Source organism: Macrotis lagotis, chromosome 2 (assembly GCF_037893015.1).
Source record: "Macrotis lagotis isolate mMagLag1 chromosome 2, bilby.v1.9.chrom.fasta, whole genome shotgun sequence".
Taxonomy (NCBI): domain Eukaryota; kingdom Metazoa; phylum Chordata; class Mammalia; order Peramelemorphia; family Peramelidae; genus Macrotis; species Macrotis lagotis.
The window spans coordinates 187,131,978-187,155,702 of NC_133659.1; the positions used below are offsets into that span (position 1 = coordinate 187,131,978).

Sequence of the window (23,725 nt, forward strand, 5' to 3'; positions counted from 1 at the left end):
GTGCCTTATCCACTGTGCTACCTAGCCACCCCCTCTACCCCCTTCTAATGGCAGTGAACAATCTAGTAAAAATTGTACATGTACAATCATGTTTAACATATTTATTTCCATTAGTCATGTTGTGAAAAAAGAATTACAATTAAGGGGGAAAAGCCATGAGAAAGAGAGAAAAACATAAAAAGAAGTTTTTAAAAGAGAACATAGTATACTTCGGTATGCATTCAGACTCCATAGTTTTTCTGCCAATGTGGAGGGCATTTTCCATAGTAGGTCTCTCAGGATTGTCCTTGATCATTGAATTGCTGAGAGGAGCTAAGTCCAGCATCAGTTCATGGAGGTCTTTCCATGCTTTTCTAAATTCCAGCCATTCATGATTTCTTACAGAACAATACTATTCATAACATTCATATAGTATAACTTATTAGTCATTTTTCCAATTGATGGGAGTCCCCTCAATTTTTGTCAAGATTTATGGGAAAGATAGTGTAATCTGTTTTGGATATATCCTATTTCAAGAAGCAATAGGTGATGTGAGACTAGAGTTCAGGAGACAGGTTAGGCTAGGTATGAAAAAAAGAAGAGGGGCTAGGACAGAGTCTTGGGGGATACCCATGGTTGACAAGCCTGGTATCAACTGGATGAAAAATCTAGGCAAGGAGATTGAACAATTGGACAGGTAGGAGGAGTACCAGGAGAAAACAATGGCATGAAAATTAGAGAAAGGAGAGTTTCAGTGAGAGGAGGGTGATTGACAGGGTCAGACCCTGCAGAAAAGTCAAGAAGCATGACTCTTTTTTTAAACATTTTTAAAAATTTTAGGCAATTGAGGTTAAGTGACTTATCCAAGGTCACACAGTTAGGCAATTACGTGTCTGAGACCAGATCTGAACTTAGATCCTCATGACTCTAGGGTCTGTGCTCTATCTACTATGCCACCTAGCTGCCCCCAAGAAACATGACTTTTGAGAAAAAACCATTAAATTTGGCAATTAAGATATCATTAGAACCACTGGGGAATGGTCAAGCAAATTATAGTACATGAATGTAATGGAATATTGTTGCTGTATTTAAGAAACCATGAATGTTGGGGTGGCTAGGTGGAGCAGTGGATAGAGCACCAGCCCTGGAGTCAGGAGTACCTGAGTTCAAAACCGGCCTCAGACACTTAATAATTACCTAGCTGTGTGGCCTTGGGCAAGCCACTTAACTCCATTGCCTTGCAAAAAAAAAACCAACTAAAAAAAAAGAAACCATGAATGCAAAGAATTCAGAGAAGCATGAGAAAGCATACTAACTGATGCAAAGCAGAATTAGTAGAAGTTGGAAAACAAACTACAATAAGATAAATAGGAGGAATAATAATAAAACAAAGAAAACTGAATGCTGAAAATGATAAAGTGATATATATCAATTAGTATATTATATGTATTATGATATATAATGTTTTCAAATCTGTAAAGTACTTTACAAGTATCTCATTATATCACTAGTACAACCTGGAAGAGAGATGCTATTACTATTCTCATTTTATGCATGAGGAAACTGAGGCAGACAAATTGAGGCAATTTGCCCATAGTCATACAATTAATAAGCATCTAAGGCTAGATTTGAATCCCAGTCTTCCTGACTCAGTGTCCAACATTTTATCCACTACTGTACCTACTTTGGCACTTCAGAAGAGCTGAAAGAATGCACATCCCTACTTTTCTTTGGAAAGGTTGAGGATGGGGTGCTACAGGTAGAGAATACTGAGTATAATGCCAATTTTTTCAATATCTTGGTTAGTTTTGTGATTTTTTTCCCCTTCTGGGAGACAGAGAAGTAAATGTTCTTGATCAAAAAGAGAAAAGATTAATGAAATTTAGTAAAATATGATTTAAATGATGTGGAGTAGAAGGGAAGGAACGAGACTAGAAGTGGAGAGATTTCTATGGTCTTAGAAAAGTAACTTTCTCTGGATCTCAGTTTTCTCTTCTGTTGGTTGGTTGTTTGGTTGTTGTCTTTCATTGCCAAAGAGGACCAAAATGATATTATGATGTTGGGGTCAAGGTATAGTGTTTCTGACTGTCATTGATCAGACTATTATGAGCTCAGAAGGCTCTACAAATAGTCCATGTGAACTTTTAGAGTAGAGATGTCTCTAAATTAGGATAATTCACATTTCTTTTGAAAAACTACACTATATCTCAAAGGTCTTTCTGAGCTACAAAAGTCTATGATTCTACAATATATAACCTATAACTGGAAATAAAGAATTAATGTAAATCCTCAAGAATTAGAGGGGCATGAGGACACTGGAATTTGAGGGAACCAGGGGGATTAGACCTTGTTGTCTCACTAATGTACCCTATGCAAGTCATAGAGACTTTCTGGGTCTCACATCTCTATACATTAGGGAAAAAATTAGTAATTAGATTTCATTAAATCTTACTTCCTGAGTTTGACATTTATGTCACTATTCCCATCCTGGAGACTAATTTATTTAAACTGGAAGTTGGAAAACTATGTAGTCACTGATCCAAGAATATGATAAAGGGCTCACAAAAAGTAGTTAGTCATCTTATAGTGCCAAATATTTGTAAAGCTCTTTTGTAGTCATTATATACTTTGATTCTTAGAAAAATAGTGTAAATGCCAATCTAAACTTTATTGATTTGGAAACTAAAGCATAGAGAGAGAGAGAGAGTAAATTATTTGCCAAGGATTATAGAGGTAGGGTAAAACCAGGGTTTGGAAGGTCTCTCTCTGTTACCTATACTCTCTATCTGCCATTGCCCATTCCAGGAAAAAAAGTAAACTCCTTGAGGGCAGGAACTATTTGACTTTTTGATTTTTTTTCCTTTGTATTCCTGGTAAAGAATGGCAAATAGTAGGTTCAATGATGCATGTTGATTAAATCCACACTAATCAAAATTTTATATTTTTATTAGAAAATAAAAATATTCAACTTATCTTCTTTAAAATTAATAATAAAAACTGGACATGATGGTGAAAAAAAATCTTACTTCCTCCCTAGGTTCAAATGAGAATAAATCCACCCTTTCTTTCCCATTCCCATAGTTGTAGTTCTAATCCTGGCTGTCATAAGTTTATAGGGAAACAATTGTATCTGTCTTCTAGTGATTCTCTCTCCTCCAGTATCTTCCCCAGAAAGCTTCTGGAATGACCTTCAAGATCACTTTTATCCTATATTCTAAAACTTGATCACCAGCCTTTTCTCCTTTGTCTATTTATGTTCATGTGTCCAGAACCAGGCTTTCTTTTGGGAACCATAGGGGGAATATGGCTACAGATATTGTTTTTAATAACTGATATGTTTTTCACAGGTTTCTGTAGTGCCTTCTTGAAGGGGGCAGAATGAGAAGAGAAGTATCATGTATTAATATGTAGCCCAGCACTGAGAGCTTTGCAGACCTTAAAACACTATATAAACTTTATGGATTATCATAATTGTTATTATCTATTATAAGCACTATAGAATTTATCTTATGTTATTATATAATAGTCATAGAATATATAATACATGTTATATATAGTGATTATATATAATGTTAGATATAAGATATTGTACATATGTAAAATTTTATGTTTTATATATATAGTAATAATGGCAGATATGTTAAATGTAACCTTTATAGAATGTCATTATATAATAATTATAAAATACATGTTATAATTATGATATACTAAGTGTTATATAATTGTACATATATGTATAATATATATATATGTATATATATATATATTAGGCTACATATACATATATATAAAATATGATGATTGCTATTAATTGTGACTTTACCAAGGAGTCAAATCAGGTCATCTGGAAGATGTATAGAGGGAATATTTAAAGCAGTAAATGCTCAAAGACACTAAGGTTTATTTAGAATATGCAAGGCCAGAAATCCTAAAATCACAGAATCTCCAAACTGGAAATCCTCATAGCTATAAAATAAATGGTATTTTATATTAGCACCTACTTCACAGAGTTGTTGTGAAGATCAAATGAAAAACATATAAAGTGCTTTGTAAGTTTTCAATTGCTATGTAAATGCTAGAGATTATTATTGTAAGGAAGCTTATTCCTTCTTTGGATATTTTTCCCCTCCCAACATTAAGATTCAATTTGCCTCTAAAACTTGTATCCGGGGCAGCTAGGTGGCACAGTGGACAGAGCACCAGCTGTGGAGTCAGGAGTACCTGAGTTCAAATCCGGCCTCAGACACTTAATAATTGCTTAGCTGTGTGACCTTGGGCAAGTCACTTAACCCCATTGTCTTAAATAAATTTTAAAAAATTTAAATAAACCTTGTAACCATTGTCCCTAGTTCTGTCCTCTGTGACCAGGCAGAACCATCCTATTCCCTCTGATGTGAAATGACCTTTAAAATACTTGAAGGCAGCATTTGTGTCCCTTTAATCATTTGTTTTAACATCATGTTCCTCCTATGCGTAAGCAACTCCTCTTCCTTTAATCAATCCTCAAACAGTAATGGATGCTTTGGATGAAGAACCTTTGAGGTTCCTAGGTGGTACCATGGTGCAGAGAGCACAGGCTCTGGAGTCAGGATAGAACTCAATTCAGATCTAGCAGCTATTGCTGCTGTTTGTTCTTCTCAAAGAGAACAATGACATCATGAGGTTGATATCTTGCATTGTGTGTGAATTAGATTTAAGTGAGGTAGAGCTGTGCAGAGTCATTAGCCTCTTTCTATCCTCCAGTATCTCTGAAAGCCAGTGTCAAGACAAGCTATGTAACCCTGGGCAAAGTACTAGACTAGACATCCGTTTGCCTTGGTTTCCTCAGCTATAAAATGGGGTTAATAACAGTACCTACTTCCCAGGGTTGTTGTGAGGATGAAATGAGATAACATTTATAAAGTGCTTACCACAGTGGTTGGTACATAGTAAAACATGTATAAATGTTAGTTATGTTAGGTATTATTGTTGTTGTCATATTTCCCAGTCAAAGATGGTGTCCAAGGCTCCTAGGGAAGCTTAGCACTGGCTAGGTGCTGTTTTGTTAATTTTGAGCACTGTGGATTTCTTGCTTTCCCATTCTATAATATGGCTCACATTGTTTTTAAAGTTGGCAGAGTGCTTTCCTGATAATAACCCAGAGGGAAGTAGGTTAAGTGTTATTATTCCCTTTTTTCAGATTGAGAACATTGAGGATCAGAGAAATTAAGTGACTTTGCAAGGGTCATACAGCCATTCACCATAGCAGAAGAGATTCAGCCATCTAGCAATATTTCTACTACATTAAACAGTTAGATAAATGTTGTTTTGTGTTTCTGTGAAGGTGATATGAATGCTTAGAAGTCAGTGGTGCTTGGTTCTGAAAGGGATAAGAGAGATCAACGTCCAACTAAATGGCAGCTGTGACAGACTGGGGGCACAGGAAAGGACAATAATGTAATGGGATGGTATATATTTTCAGGGTCACTCAGATCACTCAAAGAATCATAGGAAATATTATACCAATCAGATTACACAGAGTGATGGAGGCACTTGAGTAGTCATAGGGTTGGGTTCTCTTTTGCTTCTTCCTTTCTTCTTCCCTTTTCAGGTGGCATAGCAGAGTGCCCTGGACTTGGATTCAGCAAGTTTTCTGAGTTCTAATGTAGCCTCAGATACTGTGTGATTCTAGGTAAGTCACTTAACTTCTATATGTCTCAGTTTCTCTTCTTTTGCTATTCCCCCCCCCTTTCTTTTTTCTTTTCCATTTCTTTTTCTTCTTTACCTTACCATTTTCCTCTACTTTTCATTTTCTTCAGTTATTTTACTAGAGTCCTTTTTTCTTTCCATTTGTCCTTCCTCTTTCCCTTTTCTATTTCTCTTCCTTTTCATTCTTCCCTTTTCCTCCTTTCTTTTGCCTCTTCCCTTCTTTCTTGCTTTTTTTACTTTTTTCTTCTTTCTTCCCAAAATCTCCAGGGCTAAATGGGATAAACTATAGTAATCAGGAGGATGTATGTGCAGGCATGGGAAAGCATTTTAGTATCTTCTCTTTCTCCTGGACCTTACCTGCCCTTTTCTCCCAGCCACATACATATTTCAGGTCTTGCAAAGCTCATCCCTTGTTACTTCCTGATAAAACTTCTCTGATTTTTACTAGTTTCTTCTGTTGACTGTACCCTTTACATCTCACTATCTTGGTAAATTCACACAGGATACTTCTCTGACTGGGAATTGGATGTCTTCTTGGTACATATAACCCTCTTCAATTTCAAAATCTGACTTTCGACATACCCAGAAGTATTGTCTGAGAAAGCCAAATCCTTTCTTAGATCTCTTTGACTGTGCCTTCCTAAACTTGCTATAAGTTTCACTGATTTTTCTGACATTTGCTTTTCTGTTTTTTTTTTTTTTGTCTATTTCTCTTATGTTTCCACTAAACTAGAACACCCCTGAGGGCAGGGACTGTGTCTCCTCCCTCAGATGGAGGTTTCTGAGAGGATATAGGTTTTCTCCCCTATCACAACGGGAATTCTGTGAGAAAGAAAAGGGAAAAGGAGAGTCTATTATGTGCTGCTGGGAAAACTGGAAATGTATATGATAGAAACTAGGTATAGACCAACATCTTACAATGTGTCCCAAGGAAAAGTCAAAATGGATACATCATTTAGACATAAAAGGAGATACTATAAGCAAATTAAGAGAGCAAAGAATAGTTTACCTGTCAGATCTATGGAGAAAGGAAGAATTTAGGACCAAACAAAAGAGAGGGGGGCATTATTATGTGTGAAATGGATAATTTTGATTACATTATTTATAAAAGGTTTTACACAAAAATATCAATGCACCCAAGATTAGAATAAAAGTAGAAAACTAAGAAATAATTTTTATTGTAAGTATCTCTAATAAAAGCTTCATTTCTCAAATCTATAGAGAGCTGAATCAGATTTATATGAACACAAATCATTCCCCAGTTGATAAAAGGTCATGGGATATGAACAGGAAGTTTTCAGATGAAGAAATCAAAACTATTCATAGTCATGTAAAAAATGCTCTAAATCATTATTGATTAAGAAGTGCAAATTAAAACAAATTGGATCTATCAGATTGACTAATATGACAGAAAAGGAAAATGATAATTGCTGGAGGGAATATGGGAAAACTGGAACACTAATACAATGTTGTGTCCATTCTGAAGAGTAATTTGGAACTATGCTCAAAGGACAATCAAAGTGTACATATCTTTTGATCCAATAATATCACTATTAGGTTTTTATGCCAAAGAGATTTTTTTAAAAATGGGAACAAGCCATATTTAGACAAAAATATTTCATGACAGTTCTTAGAAATAGAATTTGGGAGCATGTCCATCAATTGGGGAATGACTGAACAAGTTGTGGTATATGCTTGTAATGGAATAGTAATGTTCTTTAAGAAATGGTGAGCAGACTGATTTCAGAAAAATATGGAAAAACTTAAAATGAACTGTTGCAAAGGAGAACATTATATATAGTAACAAGCAATATTGAATGATTATCAATGGTGCTGGGATTAAAATAAATTAACATCCAGTTCTCTTCCCTAAATGACAATTTTAAGTATACAAAAAGATATAATGAAAGATAGCTTAATATTTCGTGCATTCAGTACTCAAAAAAGAACAATAAAAGAGGTACCCACAAAGTTAGATTATGTTATATTATTCACAGTAAGCAATGGAGTGAAAGCAGCCATGTGACCACAACAGCCAATGTTGGAACAAATGAGGAACCAAAATTCATTCTACCTATTCGAACTCTTTTTCTTTCTTCTACTTCTATGGTGTCTGAAATGGATGATAAGATAAGCTTTGAAATCTTTAGTTCTATTGGTTCATTGAATTCCGGCTTCCTTAATTGGTTTCACTATTCAGTAAATACCAGTGTACTCATAAAATCTCAGGGGAATTTTGGGCATAATACAAAGTGGAAACAAATGACATCTTGTTACCCCCGGTTGTTTGACACCTTTTTTTTTTTTTTTTAGATTTTTGCAAGGCAAACGGAGTTAAGTGGCTTGCCCAAGCCCACACAGCTAGGTAATTATTAAGTGTCTGAGACCGGATTTGAACCCAGGTACTCCTGACTCCAGGGCCGGTGCTTTATCTACTATGCCACCTAGCCGCCCCTGACACCTTTTCTTTTTATGATATATGTTTGTTTAATTGAAGTAACAAAAATGAGCGAATAAAAATGTAGTATTTCCTCAAAGGTGTAATGAGTTTTATGAAATCAATAAATAAATAAGCATAGTTCCTTTAATTTTTTTCCCTATGAATGGAATGAAAATTACTACAAAACTCTGTTGCACGGATGAACGATAAAAAAAGATCAAGCCCTCTACCAAGATATGATCCAAATGAATACAGGATTTAGACATAAAAACAATATTATAGGGGGCAGCCAGGTGGCGTAGTGGATAAAACACCGGCCCTGGAGTCAGGAGTACCTGGGTTCAAATTCGGTCTCAGACACTTAATAATTACCTAGCTGTGTGGCCTTGGGCAAGCCACTTAACCCCGTTTGCCTTGCAAAAACCTAAAAAAAACAAAACAAAAACCCCCCCAATATTATAAGCAAACTAGAAGATCAAGGAGTAGTTTAGCTGTCAGATCTATGGAAACAGAAGCAGTTTATGACCAAGGAAGAGATAGAGAACATCATTAAAAACAAACTACATAATTTTGTTTTTTTTTTTTTGTTTGTTTTGTTTTTTGCAAGGCAAATGGGGTTAAGTGGCTTGCCCAAGGCACAGCTAGGTAATAAGTGTCTGAGACTGGATTTGAACCCAGGTACTCCTGACCCCAGGGCCGGTGCTTTATCCACTGTGCCGCCTAGCCGCCCCTGATAATTTTGATTACATTAAATTAAAAAGCTTTTGCACAGACAAAACCACTGTAACCAAGATCAAAAAGAAATGTAGTAAATTGGGAAACAGTTTTTGCAACTAGTATTTCTGTCAAAGGACTCATTTCTAAAATATACAGGGAACTGAGTCAAATTTTCAAAAAAAAAGCCATTCCCCAATTGACAAATGGTCAAAGGATATGCAAAGGCAATTTACAGCTGAGGAAATCAAAACAATGCATAGTCATATGAAAAATTGCTCCAAATCATTACTTATTAGAGAAATGAAAATTAAAGTATCTCTGAGATACCACCTCACACCTCTCACACTGGCCAACATGACCAGAAAGGACAATGATCAATGTTGGAAGGGATGTGGGAAATCTGGGATACTAATATTTTGTTGGTGGAGCTGGGAACTCATCCAACATTTCTGGAGAGCAATTTGGAATTATGCTCAAAGGGCAACAAAAATGTGCATACCCTTTGATCCAGCAATACCACTACTGGGTCTATACCCTGAAGAGACCATGAAAAAGGGTAAAAACATCACTTGTACAAAAATATTTATAGCAACCCTGTTTGTGGTGTCAAAGAATTGGGAATTAAGTGAATGTCCTTCAAATGGGGAATGGCTTAACAAACTGTGGTATATATGTATGTCATGGAACATTGTTGTTCTATTAGAAACCAGGAGGGATGGGAATTCAGAGAAGCCTGGAAGGATTTGCATGAACTGATGCTGAGCGAGATGAGCAGAACCAGAAAAACATTGTACACCCTAACAGCAACATGAGGGTGATGATCAACCTTGATGGACTTGCTCATCCCTTCAGTGCAACAACCAGGGACAATTTTGGGCTATCTGCAATGGAGAATACCATCTGCATTGTGGACTTTGAACAAAGACCAAAGACTATTACCTTCAAATTAGGAAAAAACCCTATTATCTTATTATGTAATTTTACTATCTCATACTATATTTTTCTTCCTTAAGGATATGATTTCTCTCTCATCACATTCAACTTAGATCAGTGTATACCATGGAAACAATGTAAAGACTAACAGAATGCCTTCTGTGGGGAGTGGGGGGGAAGCAAGAATGGGGGGAAAATTGTAAAACTCCAAATAAATAAAACCTTTCTAAAAAAAAAACAATGAGACAGCATAAAATATCTTAGAGTATATCTGCCAAAACAGACACAGAAACTATATCAACATAAATATTAAATACTTTTTATATAAATAAAATAAGATGAAATTAAAAAAAAGAGAGTAAGGATATAAATCTGTGATTTCCACATTGGGCAGCTGCACAAGCACCCATTTTAGAGAGACCCTGATTACAAATGCCATTTTAACAACTGATACACCAAACCCAACATAAAATTAATTATCAGTTCTGCTCAATTGGTGTGAACAGGTTGAATCCCATCACTGATTATCAACTGAATGATTTAGCTACTCTCAGCAATACAAAGATTCAAAGACAATTCCAAAGGACTCATGCTTTCCATATCCAGAGAAAGAACTGATGGAGTCTGAATATAGACTGAAGTACACTATTCTTCACTTTTTCCATTTTTTCTTTTGTCTGTGTCTTCTTTTGCAGCTTGACTAATATGGATATGTGTCTTGCATAATTTCACATGTAAAACCTACATCAAATTGCTTACCGTCTTAGGGATTGGTGAGATGATTGAGGGAGAAAGAAAATTAAAGATTTAAATTAAAAAATGTTAAAGATTGTCTTGACATGTAATTGGGAAAATGCTATTTTTTTAAAAATGTCTATTACGTGCTAAACATTTTATAATTATTTTCTCACTTGATCCTCACAATAACCCTAGTTACTCAGGCTCACATAGCTAGTAAGTATCTGAGGCTGTATTTGAATTCAGGTCATCTTGATTCTAGACCTAGTGCTCTATCTAGAGGCCATCTTTCAGTCAAGTTCTATTAAGTCAATATAATAGTCAACATTTATATGGGCCCTTAAAGTTTTCACAAGCTTTTACCAAAGCTTATTTGTGCTTCATAACAAACTCTGTGATAGGTACCGATTTTTTAAAATCTTGATCTATGTTTCATTGGGGAACTAATTCCCAGTTTGAAAATTCTCTTTACTGCTAACAGATGAACTACTCATTTACAATTTATCAGTAACAAGTGTTCACCAGACACCCCTCCATCAGAGATCTTCCCATTCATTGGATGAAACTTTTCCTCAACCTGTGATCCATCTGCAGTGATCCATTTCACTCATGATCATTTATGAGGCACTGATTTAGGCAATGAGTCAATGAATAAACAAATAAAAGATTCAGTTCTTTCCATTTGTTAGGAAGGGAAAAGAAAATCAGATTAAATCAAATTCTAATGAGCATCTAATCCAAGTCCATTATGTTACAGAAGAGGAAAGAGTCACATCAATAAATTTGCCAATGAATGTCAACTACTCAGAAAGCCATTTGCCAAGTTCAGAGAAGGTCACAGATAAGAAGTGATGATAGGTACACATGAAACAATCAGGTCACAATAACATAAGCCTTAGGGTTTAGCATTGCAAGGAACTTGAAAGGTCATGGTCTTTCTCCTTTTTTACAGATAAGAACACTGAGGCCAAGGTCACACAGGTAATCAGGATCAGAGGTGGGAGTTGAACCCAGGTTCCAAATACATTGTCCCTTCCACTCTACTTCTGCTCTACTTTTGTCCCTTTTGCTTTACTCCATTGCGTCTATTCTGGTTGGGGAGAAGTGAGAAGCAATATTGATTTAGGTCAGGTGAAGTCAGAATGTGGATGGGTCTAAATGCTAGTCTGAGCTTGGATTTTATTTTGCAGGTACTGGGGAGCCCCTGAAGGGTATTAAGCAGGGGAGTGACATGAATCCAAATTGAGACTGGTATTTTTTCTTTCCATTGTTTGTGTTCCTGTGCAGCCAGCATAAATCTTTACTCATAGTTGGGTCTTTATTTGATTTGGAGGGAAAGGAAAAGTAATCAAGGATCTTTATGGTTTGGATGAATGCTTCCCTGTTCTTTATTGTCTGGTCTGCATTCTGGTTTCTTTCCTCTGCCCTTTAACTTGGTCACCTCCCATCACTGACCTAGGAAAAACTGACATAAACTCAGGACTTCTCCCTGAGTCGTTGTCCCAGGTGAACACAGGCAAGTGCCTGAAGCAAGTAGAGTCTCTCTGCACAGAGGTTATAGGAGAGAGCAAGACCTGATGGGTAGTCAACTAGAGGCCCAGAGAGAAGGAGGAGGCTCTAGAAGGAAGAGCAGAGGTAACTACATTTCACAAGCTGGAAGGGAGCTCAATAAGTGAGAATGGGTCACAGGTCAGCCACTTGTACCCTAGCTCTGTAACATGTTGTTGAATCCTTCTCTGTGGTGGATTTGGAGTCAGAGAATCTGGGATAGCATTATGATCTTGAACAAGTCAGTCTTTCTGGGTCTGAATTTTTACCTCTGCTAAAATGTGGGATTAGACTTTATGTCTTCAAAGCATTTTTCCAGTTGTAAGTCTCTGATCCTATGTTTTCCCCATTGGACTAAAGATTTCCAGAGGCCAGGGACTTGGTCTTTCCCACTCAACTGGGAGCACCTTGAGGGTAAGGACCATGTCTGTTCTTTCCTCTGAATAATGCCCTCAGTATTGTTATGCCCCAGTCCCAACATACATTGCCTACTCATTACTCAGTGTTGATTGCCAAACTCTGCCCTCTTTATTCATCCAGCTGCCTCTGGCTCTGGTTGACAACTGAAAACATACCAAACTCTACAGTATCTCCCACACCCCCTTGTTTCCTGCCCTCTCACACTGGCGAATTAGGAAGAATCACATCTTCTTATTCCATATTGAAGACCATTATAGTACTTACCAGGAGAAAGTGAAGATTTGAGCAGGTAGTATTCCTATAGGATTCTGTGCTCAGATACTGAATGCCAGGGGAACCTAGACTCTGGAGGAGGAGTATTCCAAAAACAGTTATTTATTTATTTTTTTTTAGATTTTGCAAGGCAATGGGGTTAAGTGGCTTGCCCAAGGCTACACGGCTAGGTAATTATTAAGTGTCTGAGGTTGGATTTGAACCCAGGTACTCCTGACTCCAAGGCTGGTGCTCTATCCACTGCACCACCTAGCTGCCCCCCCAAAAACAGTTATTTCTTTAGCCAGATGTGACTGTTTTGGGGACATGGATCATTGCAGGCCTAAATTTTGTTTGGGTGTGATCATTGGGGTCAATATGAGTGGTCTGTCCTTGGGTCTAGTGCATGGTGATTGTGCTTGCAGTCTGTTTTTGGGGTCAGTGCCTTGGGTCTGTTTTAGAGTCTAGTGCCTTGGATCTGTTTTAGGATCCAGTGCCTGGTATTTTTTTCAGGGTTGAGTGCCTGGGGTCTGTCCTTGAGTCCTTGACCCCCTTGTTTTAGGAGTTTTTTTCCCTGGACTCAGTGCCTAAGGACTATTCTGGGGTTCTATATCCATACATGTCTTCCCAGTTTCCTTTCTGCATGGCATTTTCTTCCCCTGAACCTCTGGATGCCAAAGAAGCACCATCTCCCAGAAAAGGAGCTATTTCTTAGCCAAAAGATTTTGTGCTTTTCAGTGTGAGAAAACTAATGAGCTGGGCCTGGGGTGGGGGAATCTATTTTCTGGTGGGAGATTACACACTTCTGCCAGTAAAGGGTGGGGTGAGTAAGCACTAGTAGTTTACTCACATTCTCTCAAACCCTAAGTTCCTGCAGAATTGAGGCAGTTGGTGATGATCTAAAGAAGGGAGTTATTTCCTTCCCCTTGCAGACAGATGATCTTAGGAAGAGTCAGTTCAGTTTTTGAGTAGGGATTGTGTTATTGGGATCCATTGGAGAAATGGGAAGTTGCTGACAGTCCCAGACACAACCAAAGTCCCCTCAAAATGCCTGCCAGGGACTCTCAGACTCATAAATTGAGGGAGTAGAGGAGGGAGAGAAGAGATAATGATGGGGGCACTGGGAAAGAGCAAAGAAAAGGACCAGATGGAGAGTTTACCTACCTGCTTCCTATTCTTGTGGCTATGATGAACTGAATTTAGAAGAGTCCAAGAAAGAAATACTGTATCACCAACTCCTGGGACAATGCCCTGATTTCTGTAGCACAAGGACTACATTGGAATTATCTTGACTCAATCATGCTAAGAACTGGATTTCTCCTGTCCTAATGACCACTTAAGACCTTCCAAGAACCCAGGCTTCTCAAAAGACCCAGACTTTCCTCATTGCCTACTCCCTCTCCTACCCCTTTTCATATTGACAGACTGTTCTTTCCTAAGGCAAGTGCTCTTTGGGTCTCAGTTTTCCTACTTGTGACGGTCTTACCTCCTATTCGAATTTTCCCTATACTATGGAGCTCACATAATATCAAGGTAGGGTGAATCTGGAGCTGTTATTCATTTATGCTCCTGGACTGGATGGCTATCATGGGAATGTCACTTCAAACTCAATAAGACCAAGGATAAAGTTCCGAGGGACCAGAATAGAGTAATTGGCACTGGGGGCAGAGGCATTTCTCTTACCTCCCATCACAATATCATACTAGATGATAGAGCTACCAAAGAGAGACTCAAGTCACAGTTCCTCTGTGTCCCTGAGGAAAGAGACCAATAGATCAGCCCCAAAGTCCATGGACACAAGCCCAGTGGCCACAGGGAAAGTCCCTGGATAAATGAATCAATCACTCCAACTTGGGAGGAGGGGAAGAGCCTGGCTTCTAAAGGACCTAGAGTTGGATGTAATGTCCATTTTCTCTGGTACTCTGGAAAGATATAAGACATTCCCCCAATAGACAGTAGGGTATATATACTTGAGACTGGGGGATGGCTGGTTTGCTTTGCTGTTTTGAGGGGCAGTGATTTCCTCAGTATCCTGTCGTGGCTAAGCAGAAATCGCCCAATTTCAGAATGGATGCTCTCACTATTCAGGAAGGTTCACAGAATACTATGTTCTAATACTAAAGTTCACAGAACTAAGTACTCTTTAGATATTCATACAGTTAATTGGAAAATGATATGTCATTTGTAACCAGTGGGTACAGTCACTTTCTCCAGTCCTCCTTGGATATGGAGCTGGACTCTGGTTCAAAAATTCCTATAGATTTTCAGAAGTGAAGAAAAGGTATAGACTGTAACCCTGCACATCCCCAATGTGAATCATACCTGACCAGGTAAGAAAGTAAAAGAAAAAATCAAACCCACTCCCCAAGCCACTGTAAACTAGTGGTAAGTTTCCAAAAAATATTACAGACATAAGAGAGGTGGGGCACTTAAGGGAGACTGTTGGCATAGACTTAGTCCTGGAGTGGGAGGTGTGGTTGGCAGTCAAAGGGAATGGGAAGTACTCAGCTCCACTCCTGTAAATTTATAAAGAAAAGTCCCAAGTTCCCTGAGACAACAGTTCTCATTCTCTCTGAGCCTCTCTAAGCAGTTATCTGAGTTATCTCTGTCTCTTTGAATATCCCATTCTCTCTTGATACCATGACTACCTGCAGCAGAAAATTCTCTTCCACTTCCATGAAGGGCTCTTGTGGGCTTGGAGGTGGCTCTAATCATGTCTCCATCCTGGGTAGAGGTTCCTGCAGAGCCCCTTGTGCCAATGTGGGCTCAGGCTTTGGGGGCATGTCAGTGACAATCTCCCATTTTTCTTCTGGAGGGGCCTGTGGCCTGGGAGGAAGTCATAGTGGAGGGTTCAGCTGCAGCAGTAGCTTTGGAGGGACCTTTGGTGGAGGCTTTGGAGGTAGAGTATATGGGGGTATAGATGACCTCCTAGCTGGTGGGGAGAAGTGACCATGCAGTAATGACCTCCTCGTCAGCTACTTGGACAAGGTGAGGACCCTGGAGGAGACAAACACTGATCTGGAGATGAAGATCTGAGATTGGAACCAGAAGCAGAGGCCAATTGAGGGCAAAGACTACAGCTATTATTTCAAGATCATTGAGGATCTCAAGAACAAGGTAGGCCCAAGGCAGAGGGTAATCAGTACAAGGCATGCTATCACTCTATACTTGGTCCTTTTCGGATCTCTAGCCTTGGGTCACATTCAAGTCTAGAGTTTCAGCTGAAGTGGTTCTTGTTTAGCTTAGGAAACCAAGCTTAATTCCTGGTACATCAGAAGAGCTCTTGTAACAGTGAAAATATTGCTGAATTTGCATTTGGATAAGCTGGATTTAAATCCTGACTTGACTACTTCTGCTTGTGTGACTTTGAGTAAATCTTAAAGATTTTATTTATTTTGAGTTTTACAATTTTTCCCCCAATCTTACTTCCCTCCTCCCACCCCCCCACAGAAAGCAATTTGTCAGTCTTTATTTTGTTTCTATGTTGTACATTGATCCAAATTGAATGTGATGAGAGAGAAATCATATCCTTAAGGAAGAAACAAAAAGTATAAGAGATAACAAGATCAGACAATAAGATATCTGTTTTTTTCTAAATTAAAGGGAATAGTCCTTGAACTTTGTTCAAACTCCGTGATTCTTTATCTGGATACAGACGGTATTCTCCATTGGAGATGGCCCAAAATTGTCCCTGATCGGTGCACTGATGGAATGAGTGAGTCCATCAAAGTTGATCATCACCCCCATGGTGCTGTTAGGGTGTACAGTGTTTTTCTGGCTCTACTCATCTCGATCAGCATCACTTCATGCAAATCCTTCCAGGCTTCCCTGAATTCCTGTCCCTCCTGGTTTCTAATAGAACAACAGTGTTTCATGACATACATATACCACAGTTTGCTAAGCCATTCCCCAGTTGAAGGACATTGCCTTGATTTCCAATTCTTTGCCACTACAAATAGGGCTGCTATGAATATTTTTGTACAAGTGATGTTTTTATCCTTTTTCATGATTTCTTCAGGGTATAGACCCAGTAGTGGTATTGCTGGATCAAAGGGTATGTACATTTTTGTTGCCCTTTGGGCATGACTTTGAATAAATCACTTCAACTCTGTGAGTCTCAGTTTATCCATCTCTAAAATTAGGGAGGTTGGACTTTGATTGATGATCTCTATGGTCCCTTTTCAGTTCTAAAACTGTCAAACAAAACTAGCTTCTTTCTGTTAGGCATCCTGTAAAGTGGGAAAGGAATTAGAACTAGAAGAGTAGTGAAGAGGTCATATAATGTTTCTGTTTTATTTTCTACAGTATCAAAAGTACAGAGTAGAACAAGATCTGGAGAGTCCTACAATGTTGATTAGTTCAGTTACTTAATCTGGCACTTCTCCAAATCTTGGCCTTTTCTGTTAATAGATAGGATTAGCACCATCTAGATCAGGGGAGGAGATAGAGTGGAATAGTAGACAACAATAAAAAGAGCCACTTATTCCTCTCCCCATCCCCTCATTGCTCCATTCCACCTCTCACCTCACCAGACCTTGTCCCCCTCAGTCCCACACTGTCTGTCCCAACTCTATGGAATCCTCTGAAACTTAGGTCTCCCTGTAGGACTTGGTTCTCTCTCTCTCTCTCTCTCTCTCTCTCTCTCTCTCTCTCTCTCTCTCCCTCCCTCCATGTATGTGTCATCATGATGGTGATGGTGGGAGAGATTTGAGTCCCCTGTTTCTTCTGCCAAAGCTTAGGGAAAACAATTGTCAAACCCAAATTTTGCTCATTTTTCTTCTCTTCTTACCTTCTGTCTTTGAATACCCTCCCAAAAGACTTTTCTTCTCTAAACCTGTCACATACTTTCCCTCCCCATCACAGCCTTAGATTCAGTACAATTGAGTTTAATGCAGCAAGCACTTCTTAAGTAACTACTATTTGCCAGGCATTTTGATAGATCCTCAAGACACCAAACCATACAAACAGAAAAAGAAACAGTCCTTGCCCTTAAGGAGCTTACATTCTGTTGATATGGTTGGTATCATCAGTGAACTTTTATTTACAACCCAGACTCAGTTCACTTGGAAAACAAGAAGGTGAAGACTATCAAGTCCTGGAACAAAGGGCAACATTGACTTGCTTGGAAAATTGCCTTTGGTCCCTTGGAGATATAGACCCCCAGAAATTTGGGAAGGGGAAGGGAAAATTCTGAGAAGGTGCTTGGGAAAGAGACGTATATAGGCAGTAGTGTTGATCTCTGTGAATGTGTGATTAATGACATTTGGTCTTTGTACCAGATCCTTGAAGCCCAAAGGGGTAATGCTAGAACTCTCCTGCTAATTGATAATGCCTGCCTGGCTGCTGAGGACTTCAGGACCAAGTAAATGCATTGATAAGTAACATACCCAATCCAGTCTTATCTAAGTGGAGCCTCTACATTCTGTAGAGGTAAAAGACTTTAAACTCCATGAAAGTAGAGATTGTGTCACATTATCTTTATATAACCCCTAACCTAACTTATATGAATTAAACTATGAATAAACTTCCCACTCTTGACAGTTTTTGTAGAACCAGGACAATGATTATTAGGGACATGATATTTGATGATCATAATTTCCATCACCTCTGGCATATACTGGTTGTGTGACCCAGGGCAAATCACTTTACTTCTCAATGTTACAAGGAATTCTCTATCACCATAAGTTACAGAGAAGGCACCTTCTACATTAGGAGAGAAGTTCCAATCAGGAGCTCTTTTATCATTGAAATAACAGATATAGTCCTTATTCTTAATGTCTTTCAAGCATAAGAGAGAAAAATTGAGAATTTGGTTAAAGCTGTAAATATCACAGAACCTCCTAACTCACAGGTCAAAATTATCACCTAGGTATTATTGAGTGGCATACAGAATTGCCTGAACTATCAAAAGGCAGCTTTATCCATGCACTCTCATTTCTAGATTGATGATTCATTCACCAAATCATTTGCCATAAGGAGCCTAGGAGGGAAATGCTAGAGTATTGGAAGAGATAGGGGAACATGTACACCTTGTGGTTAGGTGGGAGGTTTCACACTTCTTTCTTATACTATCACTATATATACTATCTTATACTATCAGACTGAGCTGAACCAGCATATGAGTGTGGAGGCTGACATCAATGACCTGCGCAGAGTGATGGATGAGTTGACTCTGGTCAAGACAGACCTGGAGAATCAGATTGAAAATCTGAAGGAGGAGCTGGAATTCCTCAAGAAAAACCATAAGGAGTTGAGAGTCAGGGAAGAAAGAATTGAATTGAAGGGAATTGAAGGGAATTCTCAAATTAGCTTGCTTCAGCTTCAGAATAACTCATCTGAATATTTCTTACTTCAAACTCAGGAGGGATATTGGTCATTAAGATTTTTCTGAATGGGGGCAGCTAGATGGCCCTATGGATAGAGCAGCAGCCCTAAGGCAGCAGGACCTGAGTTCTTATGCATTCTCAGATACTTACTGGTTGTGTGAACCTAGTCAAGTCACTTAGTCCTTCCACACCCCTCCCCCCACCTCTCAATTGCCTCAAAAAATAAAAAGGACTTGTTGAATTTGACATGATTCTAGATCTAGAGCTTAAAAGAACCTCAGGAATCCATTTTATCCAATCTACTCATTCCACATTTGAGGAAACTGATGCCTATGAAGTATGACAAACTTTGTCCAAGGTCACTTGGGTAGCAAATATGAGATTTGGACTCAGAATTTGAACAAGGACTCCTAAAGAGATCATACTTTCTCCACTGTGCCATTCTGCCTCTGGATAGCAGAAATTTGAGGGAACATGAGAATTTGAGATGGTGGGAAGGAAATAATCAGTAATCAGACTGCTGGTGTCCCCAGACCATAAGGAAGTTGCACTGAAGTCTATCTGGAGACTTGTAATTTCAGGCTATTTGTTCACCTATAGGAAATGAATTCTCTGAAATGCCAAGTGGGTAGAGATATCTATGCGGAGATGAATGCAACCCCTGGTGTGGACCTGAGCTGCATTTTATCTGAAATGCGAGAACAGTATGAGAAGATGGAAGAGAAGATGCCTACTTATATTGATTCTGCCTCCACAATATCTCTTGAATGATAATGAATAACAGAGAAGAATCTAAGATGACACCAAATTTGCAAGCTTAGGCAACTGGAAGGATAGTGGGGCCTTTGACAGTAATAACAAAAATTCAGGAGGCAGGGGAACTTGTGGTAGGAATAAACATTTATATAGCACTTCTTATATTCCTACTGTTTAAAGTCAGAGAAAAGACCACCAAATCTGCAATAGTCATGTTGTCACAGCCCAACATTGCTAAAAAATAATATGCTATGAGTCCCCAGCTTGTGACCAGATATCATGTACTAGTCTTTGCCTGGTGTTGCTGGAGTGCCAGGGTGCCTTGTTGATACCAGAAGAAGAGAAACCAATTCAAATGCCAAGAGATGTCTGCAAAAGGCAAACTATCACCAATAATCTTGTTCCCATCAGATCAGACCATGGGATTGGATTATTCTGGTAGGAGCTAGTGAGAAGGATGCCTTATAATAAACATGATTGTGCAAATCATTTCCTCATATATATGGCAATGTGATCAGCTTTGATTATGGAGAATCATCATCATCATCATCATCTGCTAGGCATTATGCTGCCCTCACAACAAACTTAGGAGGTAGGTTTTACAGTTGAGGAAACAGATGAATAAAGGTTAAGTATCTTGCTCAGGATCCTAACTAGTAAGGGTTTGAGGCTGAATCTGAACTCAGATTTTTTTTGATTCTAGACCCAGAGCTCTATCTCCACATACAAATACATGTATATAGTATGTATGTGTGTGTATCTCTAAATGGGTATAGAGGAGAAAAGGAAAAAAGTGAAAAAAGAAAATAAGAAATTTAAATGATAACTTTATTATATATTTAAAAGGAATAGCAAATTGTACATAACAGATTTGCAGTTTCATGTGTAATTGTCTGTTTGGTTATATTAAGTAAAGGTTTTGTTGAAGGGTTTTGGGGAAAGATATTGAGTTCTGTTTTGAATATGTCCAATTCTAAGAGGCAGTCAGTGATATGAGACCAGAAGACAAGGGAGAGGTTAGATCTAGGAATGTAAAAGAGAAGAGGGCCTAGTTCAGAGCCTTGGGAGACACCTATGGTTGGCAAGCCTGTACTACCTAGATGAAAATCCAGTCAAGGAGATGAACAATTGAATAGGTAAGAAGAGAACTTGGAGAAAACAGTGTCATGAAAACTAGAGAAAAGAGAGTTTTGGCAAGAAGAATGTGATTGATAGTGTCAGACCATACAGAAAGTTTGAGGAAGATGAATTTTGAGAAAACTTCATAAAATTTAATAATTGAATTATCATTAATAATTATGGAGAATATTAGGTAAAAATGAGAATTACCTCATTATTGATTTTTAAAAAAATTATTTATTTTCCAACTACATGCAAGGATAGTTTTCAACATTCATTTTTTGTATGATTTTGAATTCCATATTTTCCCACCTCCCCTTGACAGTGAGTAATTCAATATAGGTTATATTTGTATAATTATGTTAAACATATTTTCATATTAGTCATATTGGGAAAGAAGAATCAAAACAAAAGGGAAGAAAAAGCCTTCAGAGGGAAAAATAAAAAAACATAAAGCAAATTTTAAAAATTGAAAATGGGGTGGCTAGGTTGCACAGTGAATAGAGCACCAGTTGGAGTCAGGAGTACCTGAGTTCAAATGTAGCCTCAGACATTTAATAATTACCTAACTGTGTGGCCTTGGGCAAGCCACTTAACCCCATTGCCTTAAAAAAATCCTAAAAAGAAAGGAAAAAAAAGAAAAAAATTGAAAATAGTGTGCTTTGATCTGCATTCACATTCCATAGTCTCTTCTCTGGATGTGGATGGTACTTTTCATCTCACAATGGTGCTGTTCCTTTGTATAAAGTTCTTCTAGTTCTGCTCATTTCATTCAGCATCAGTTCATGAAGTCTTCTCAGGCTTTTCTTAAGTCTGCATGCTCATGATTTCTTACCAAACGATAGTATTACATCACATTCATGTACTACTGTTTGTTCATCCATTCCCTAATTGATGTGCTTCCCCTTTTATTATTGCTTCTTAAGGTAGCCTAGCCACTTTCTTTAGTCTGGGATGAGGCTTTGCAGGAGTGAGAAAGAATTGTTTTGTGGGTCTAAGACTTTTACTTCTACTGAATCTCTCATGTCTGTCCTTACTTCTTCCTCTTACTCCCATTGCCATCATTTTAACTCAGGCCTTCATAATAATAGCTAGCAAGTTTGCAATATACTTTACCAAATTGGCACACTCAAATTGTGAGGTAGGTTGTTTTTAATATCCCCATTTTACAAATGAGGAAATACAGGTAAACAAGATAAAGTGATTTGCCCATGGTCACACAGCTAGTAATAAGGCAGGATTCAAATTCAGAATTTCCTTACTCTAAGTTCAATATTTGATCCAATGTTCCATGCTGCCTCCCCCTCTTATTATTGCTTCTTTTTTTTTTTTTTTTTTTTTAGGATTTTGCAAGGCATTGGGGTTAAGTGGCTTGCCCAAGGCCACACAGCTAGGTAATTATTAAGTGTCTGAGACCGGATTTAAACCCAGGTACTCCTGACTCTAGGGCCGGTGCTTTTTCCACTGTGCCACCTAGCCGCCTCAGAACAAGTTTTAATAAGACTTTTAAGTCTTGTTTCTATTCTGACAATCTGAATGAATGTGAATGTATCTCTCCCTCAGCTTCCTGTTCATAGAATGAAGGTCTATCTAATGGGGCTCTGAAAGGACATAATACTTTTTAGTCTATATTCTCAGGATCCATTATATATCCACCTTTATGGTGCTGCTGAAAAACACAAATGAGCATGAGAAGGACTCTCACCTTTCTATCATTTCCAACATCCTTCTGAGGCCCTCCCTTTTCCTGGAGAAGGACAAAAAGAGCAGACTCTGCCAGGCTACAGATCCAAATACTCTTTAAACCATGTTCTTCCAGGTTTCTCCTAGGGACCATAAGATGGAGTCCATATTTCAAATGAGGTCCAATGGAAAGCAGAAAGAAAAGGTGGGGTGACTAAGGAACCTTAGTACTGGGTCCCATAGTTGGGTTCCTCATAGCTTTGGTCCCATTAAGTTGACAGTGAAATTGACAGTGACTGGAGTTCTGGAGCCAAACTTCTTCAGATGCTGGCCTAGATTCCTAGACTCCTGGATTCTCTACATTGGAGACTCCAGGTCATGAGTTTAAAATAGAACAGAAGATCCTTGTTTCCCTGGGATCACATGGTCTGATGGAGAGGGGAAAAAACTCAAGTCACAGGAACTAACTCAAGTTCTTTTGATGATGATCAAAATTATAGCTATATAGCCAGTGGAAAAGATTCCTTCCATCAATGTGGAAACAGAACTATATACTGCAGTTCTTATGATTCTCCCCATTAGTAGCTCCATCTAGCAAATTGGTGAGCTCTGCACATGCAACTCACTCCCATTATATAAGCATTTGAAAGAATGCTCTAAATCATTAATTATAAGAATTAATTATAAGTCAGAGGTTTTATATCATATTCTGTAAATTGATAACGGTGTCAGAAATGGCAACAGTCAATACTGAAATAGTTATGGTTAAAGGGCACACCAATTTGTGATTGTCAGAGTTGTGATTTGATCTAACCATTCTGGAAAGTCATTAAGCATTATCCTCAGAAAGAAACAAAAACCTCCATATTCTTTTGACTAAGAGGTCTCAATGCTAGGCATATATTGCAAGAGCATTAATGACAATAAGAAATATTTCATATATTCCAAGATATTTATGCTGTTATTGTGGTTGTTGAGTTGTCTGACTCTCTGTGACGTCATATTGGGATTTTCTTGGCACCAGCTATTTGCTGTTTCCTTCTCTGGCTCATTTTACAGATAAAGAAGTGAGGCAAACAAAGTTAAGTGACTTGCCCAGCATCACATAGCTAGTAAGTATCAGAGA

The 23,725-nt window shown here is 38.2% G+C and overlaps 1 pseudogene; it reads left to right on the forward strand.

Moving 5' to 3' along the window:
- The first annotated feature begins 10,006 nt into the window (after positions 1-10,006).
- LOC141513777 (keratin, type I cytoskeletal 14 pseudogene) lies at positions 10,007-22,218 on the forward strand (annotated as a pseudogene).
- The last annotated feature ends 1,507 nt before the right edge of the window (positions 22,219-23,725 follow it).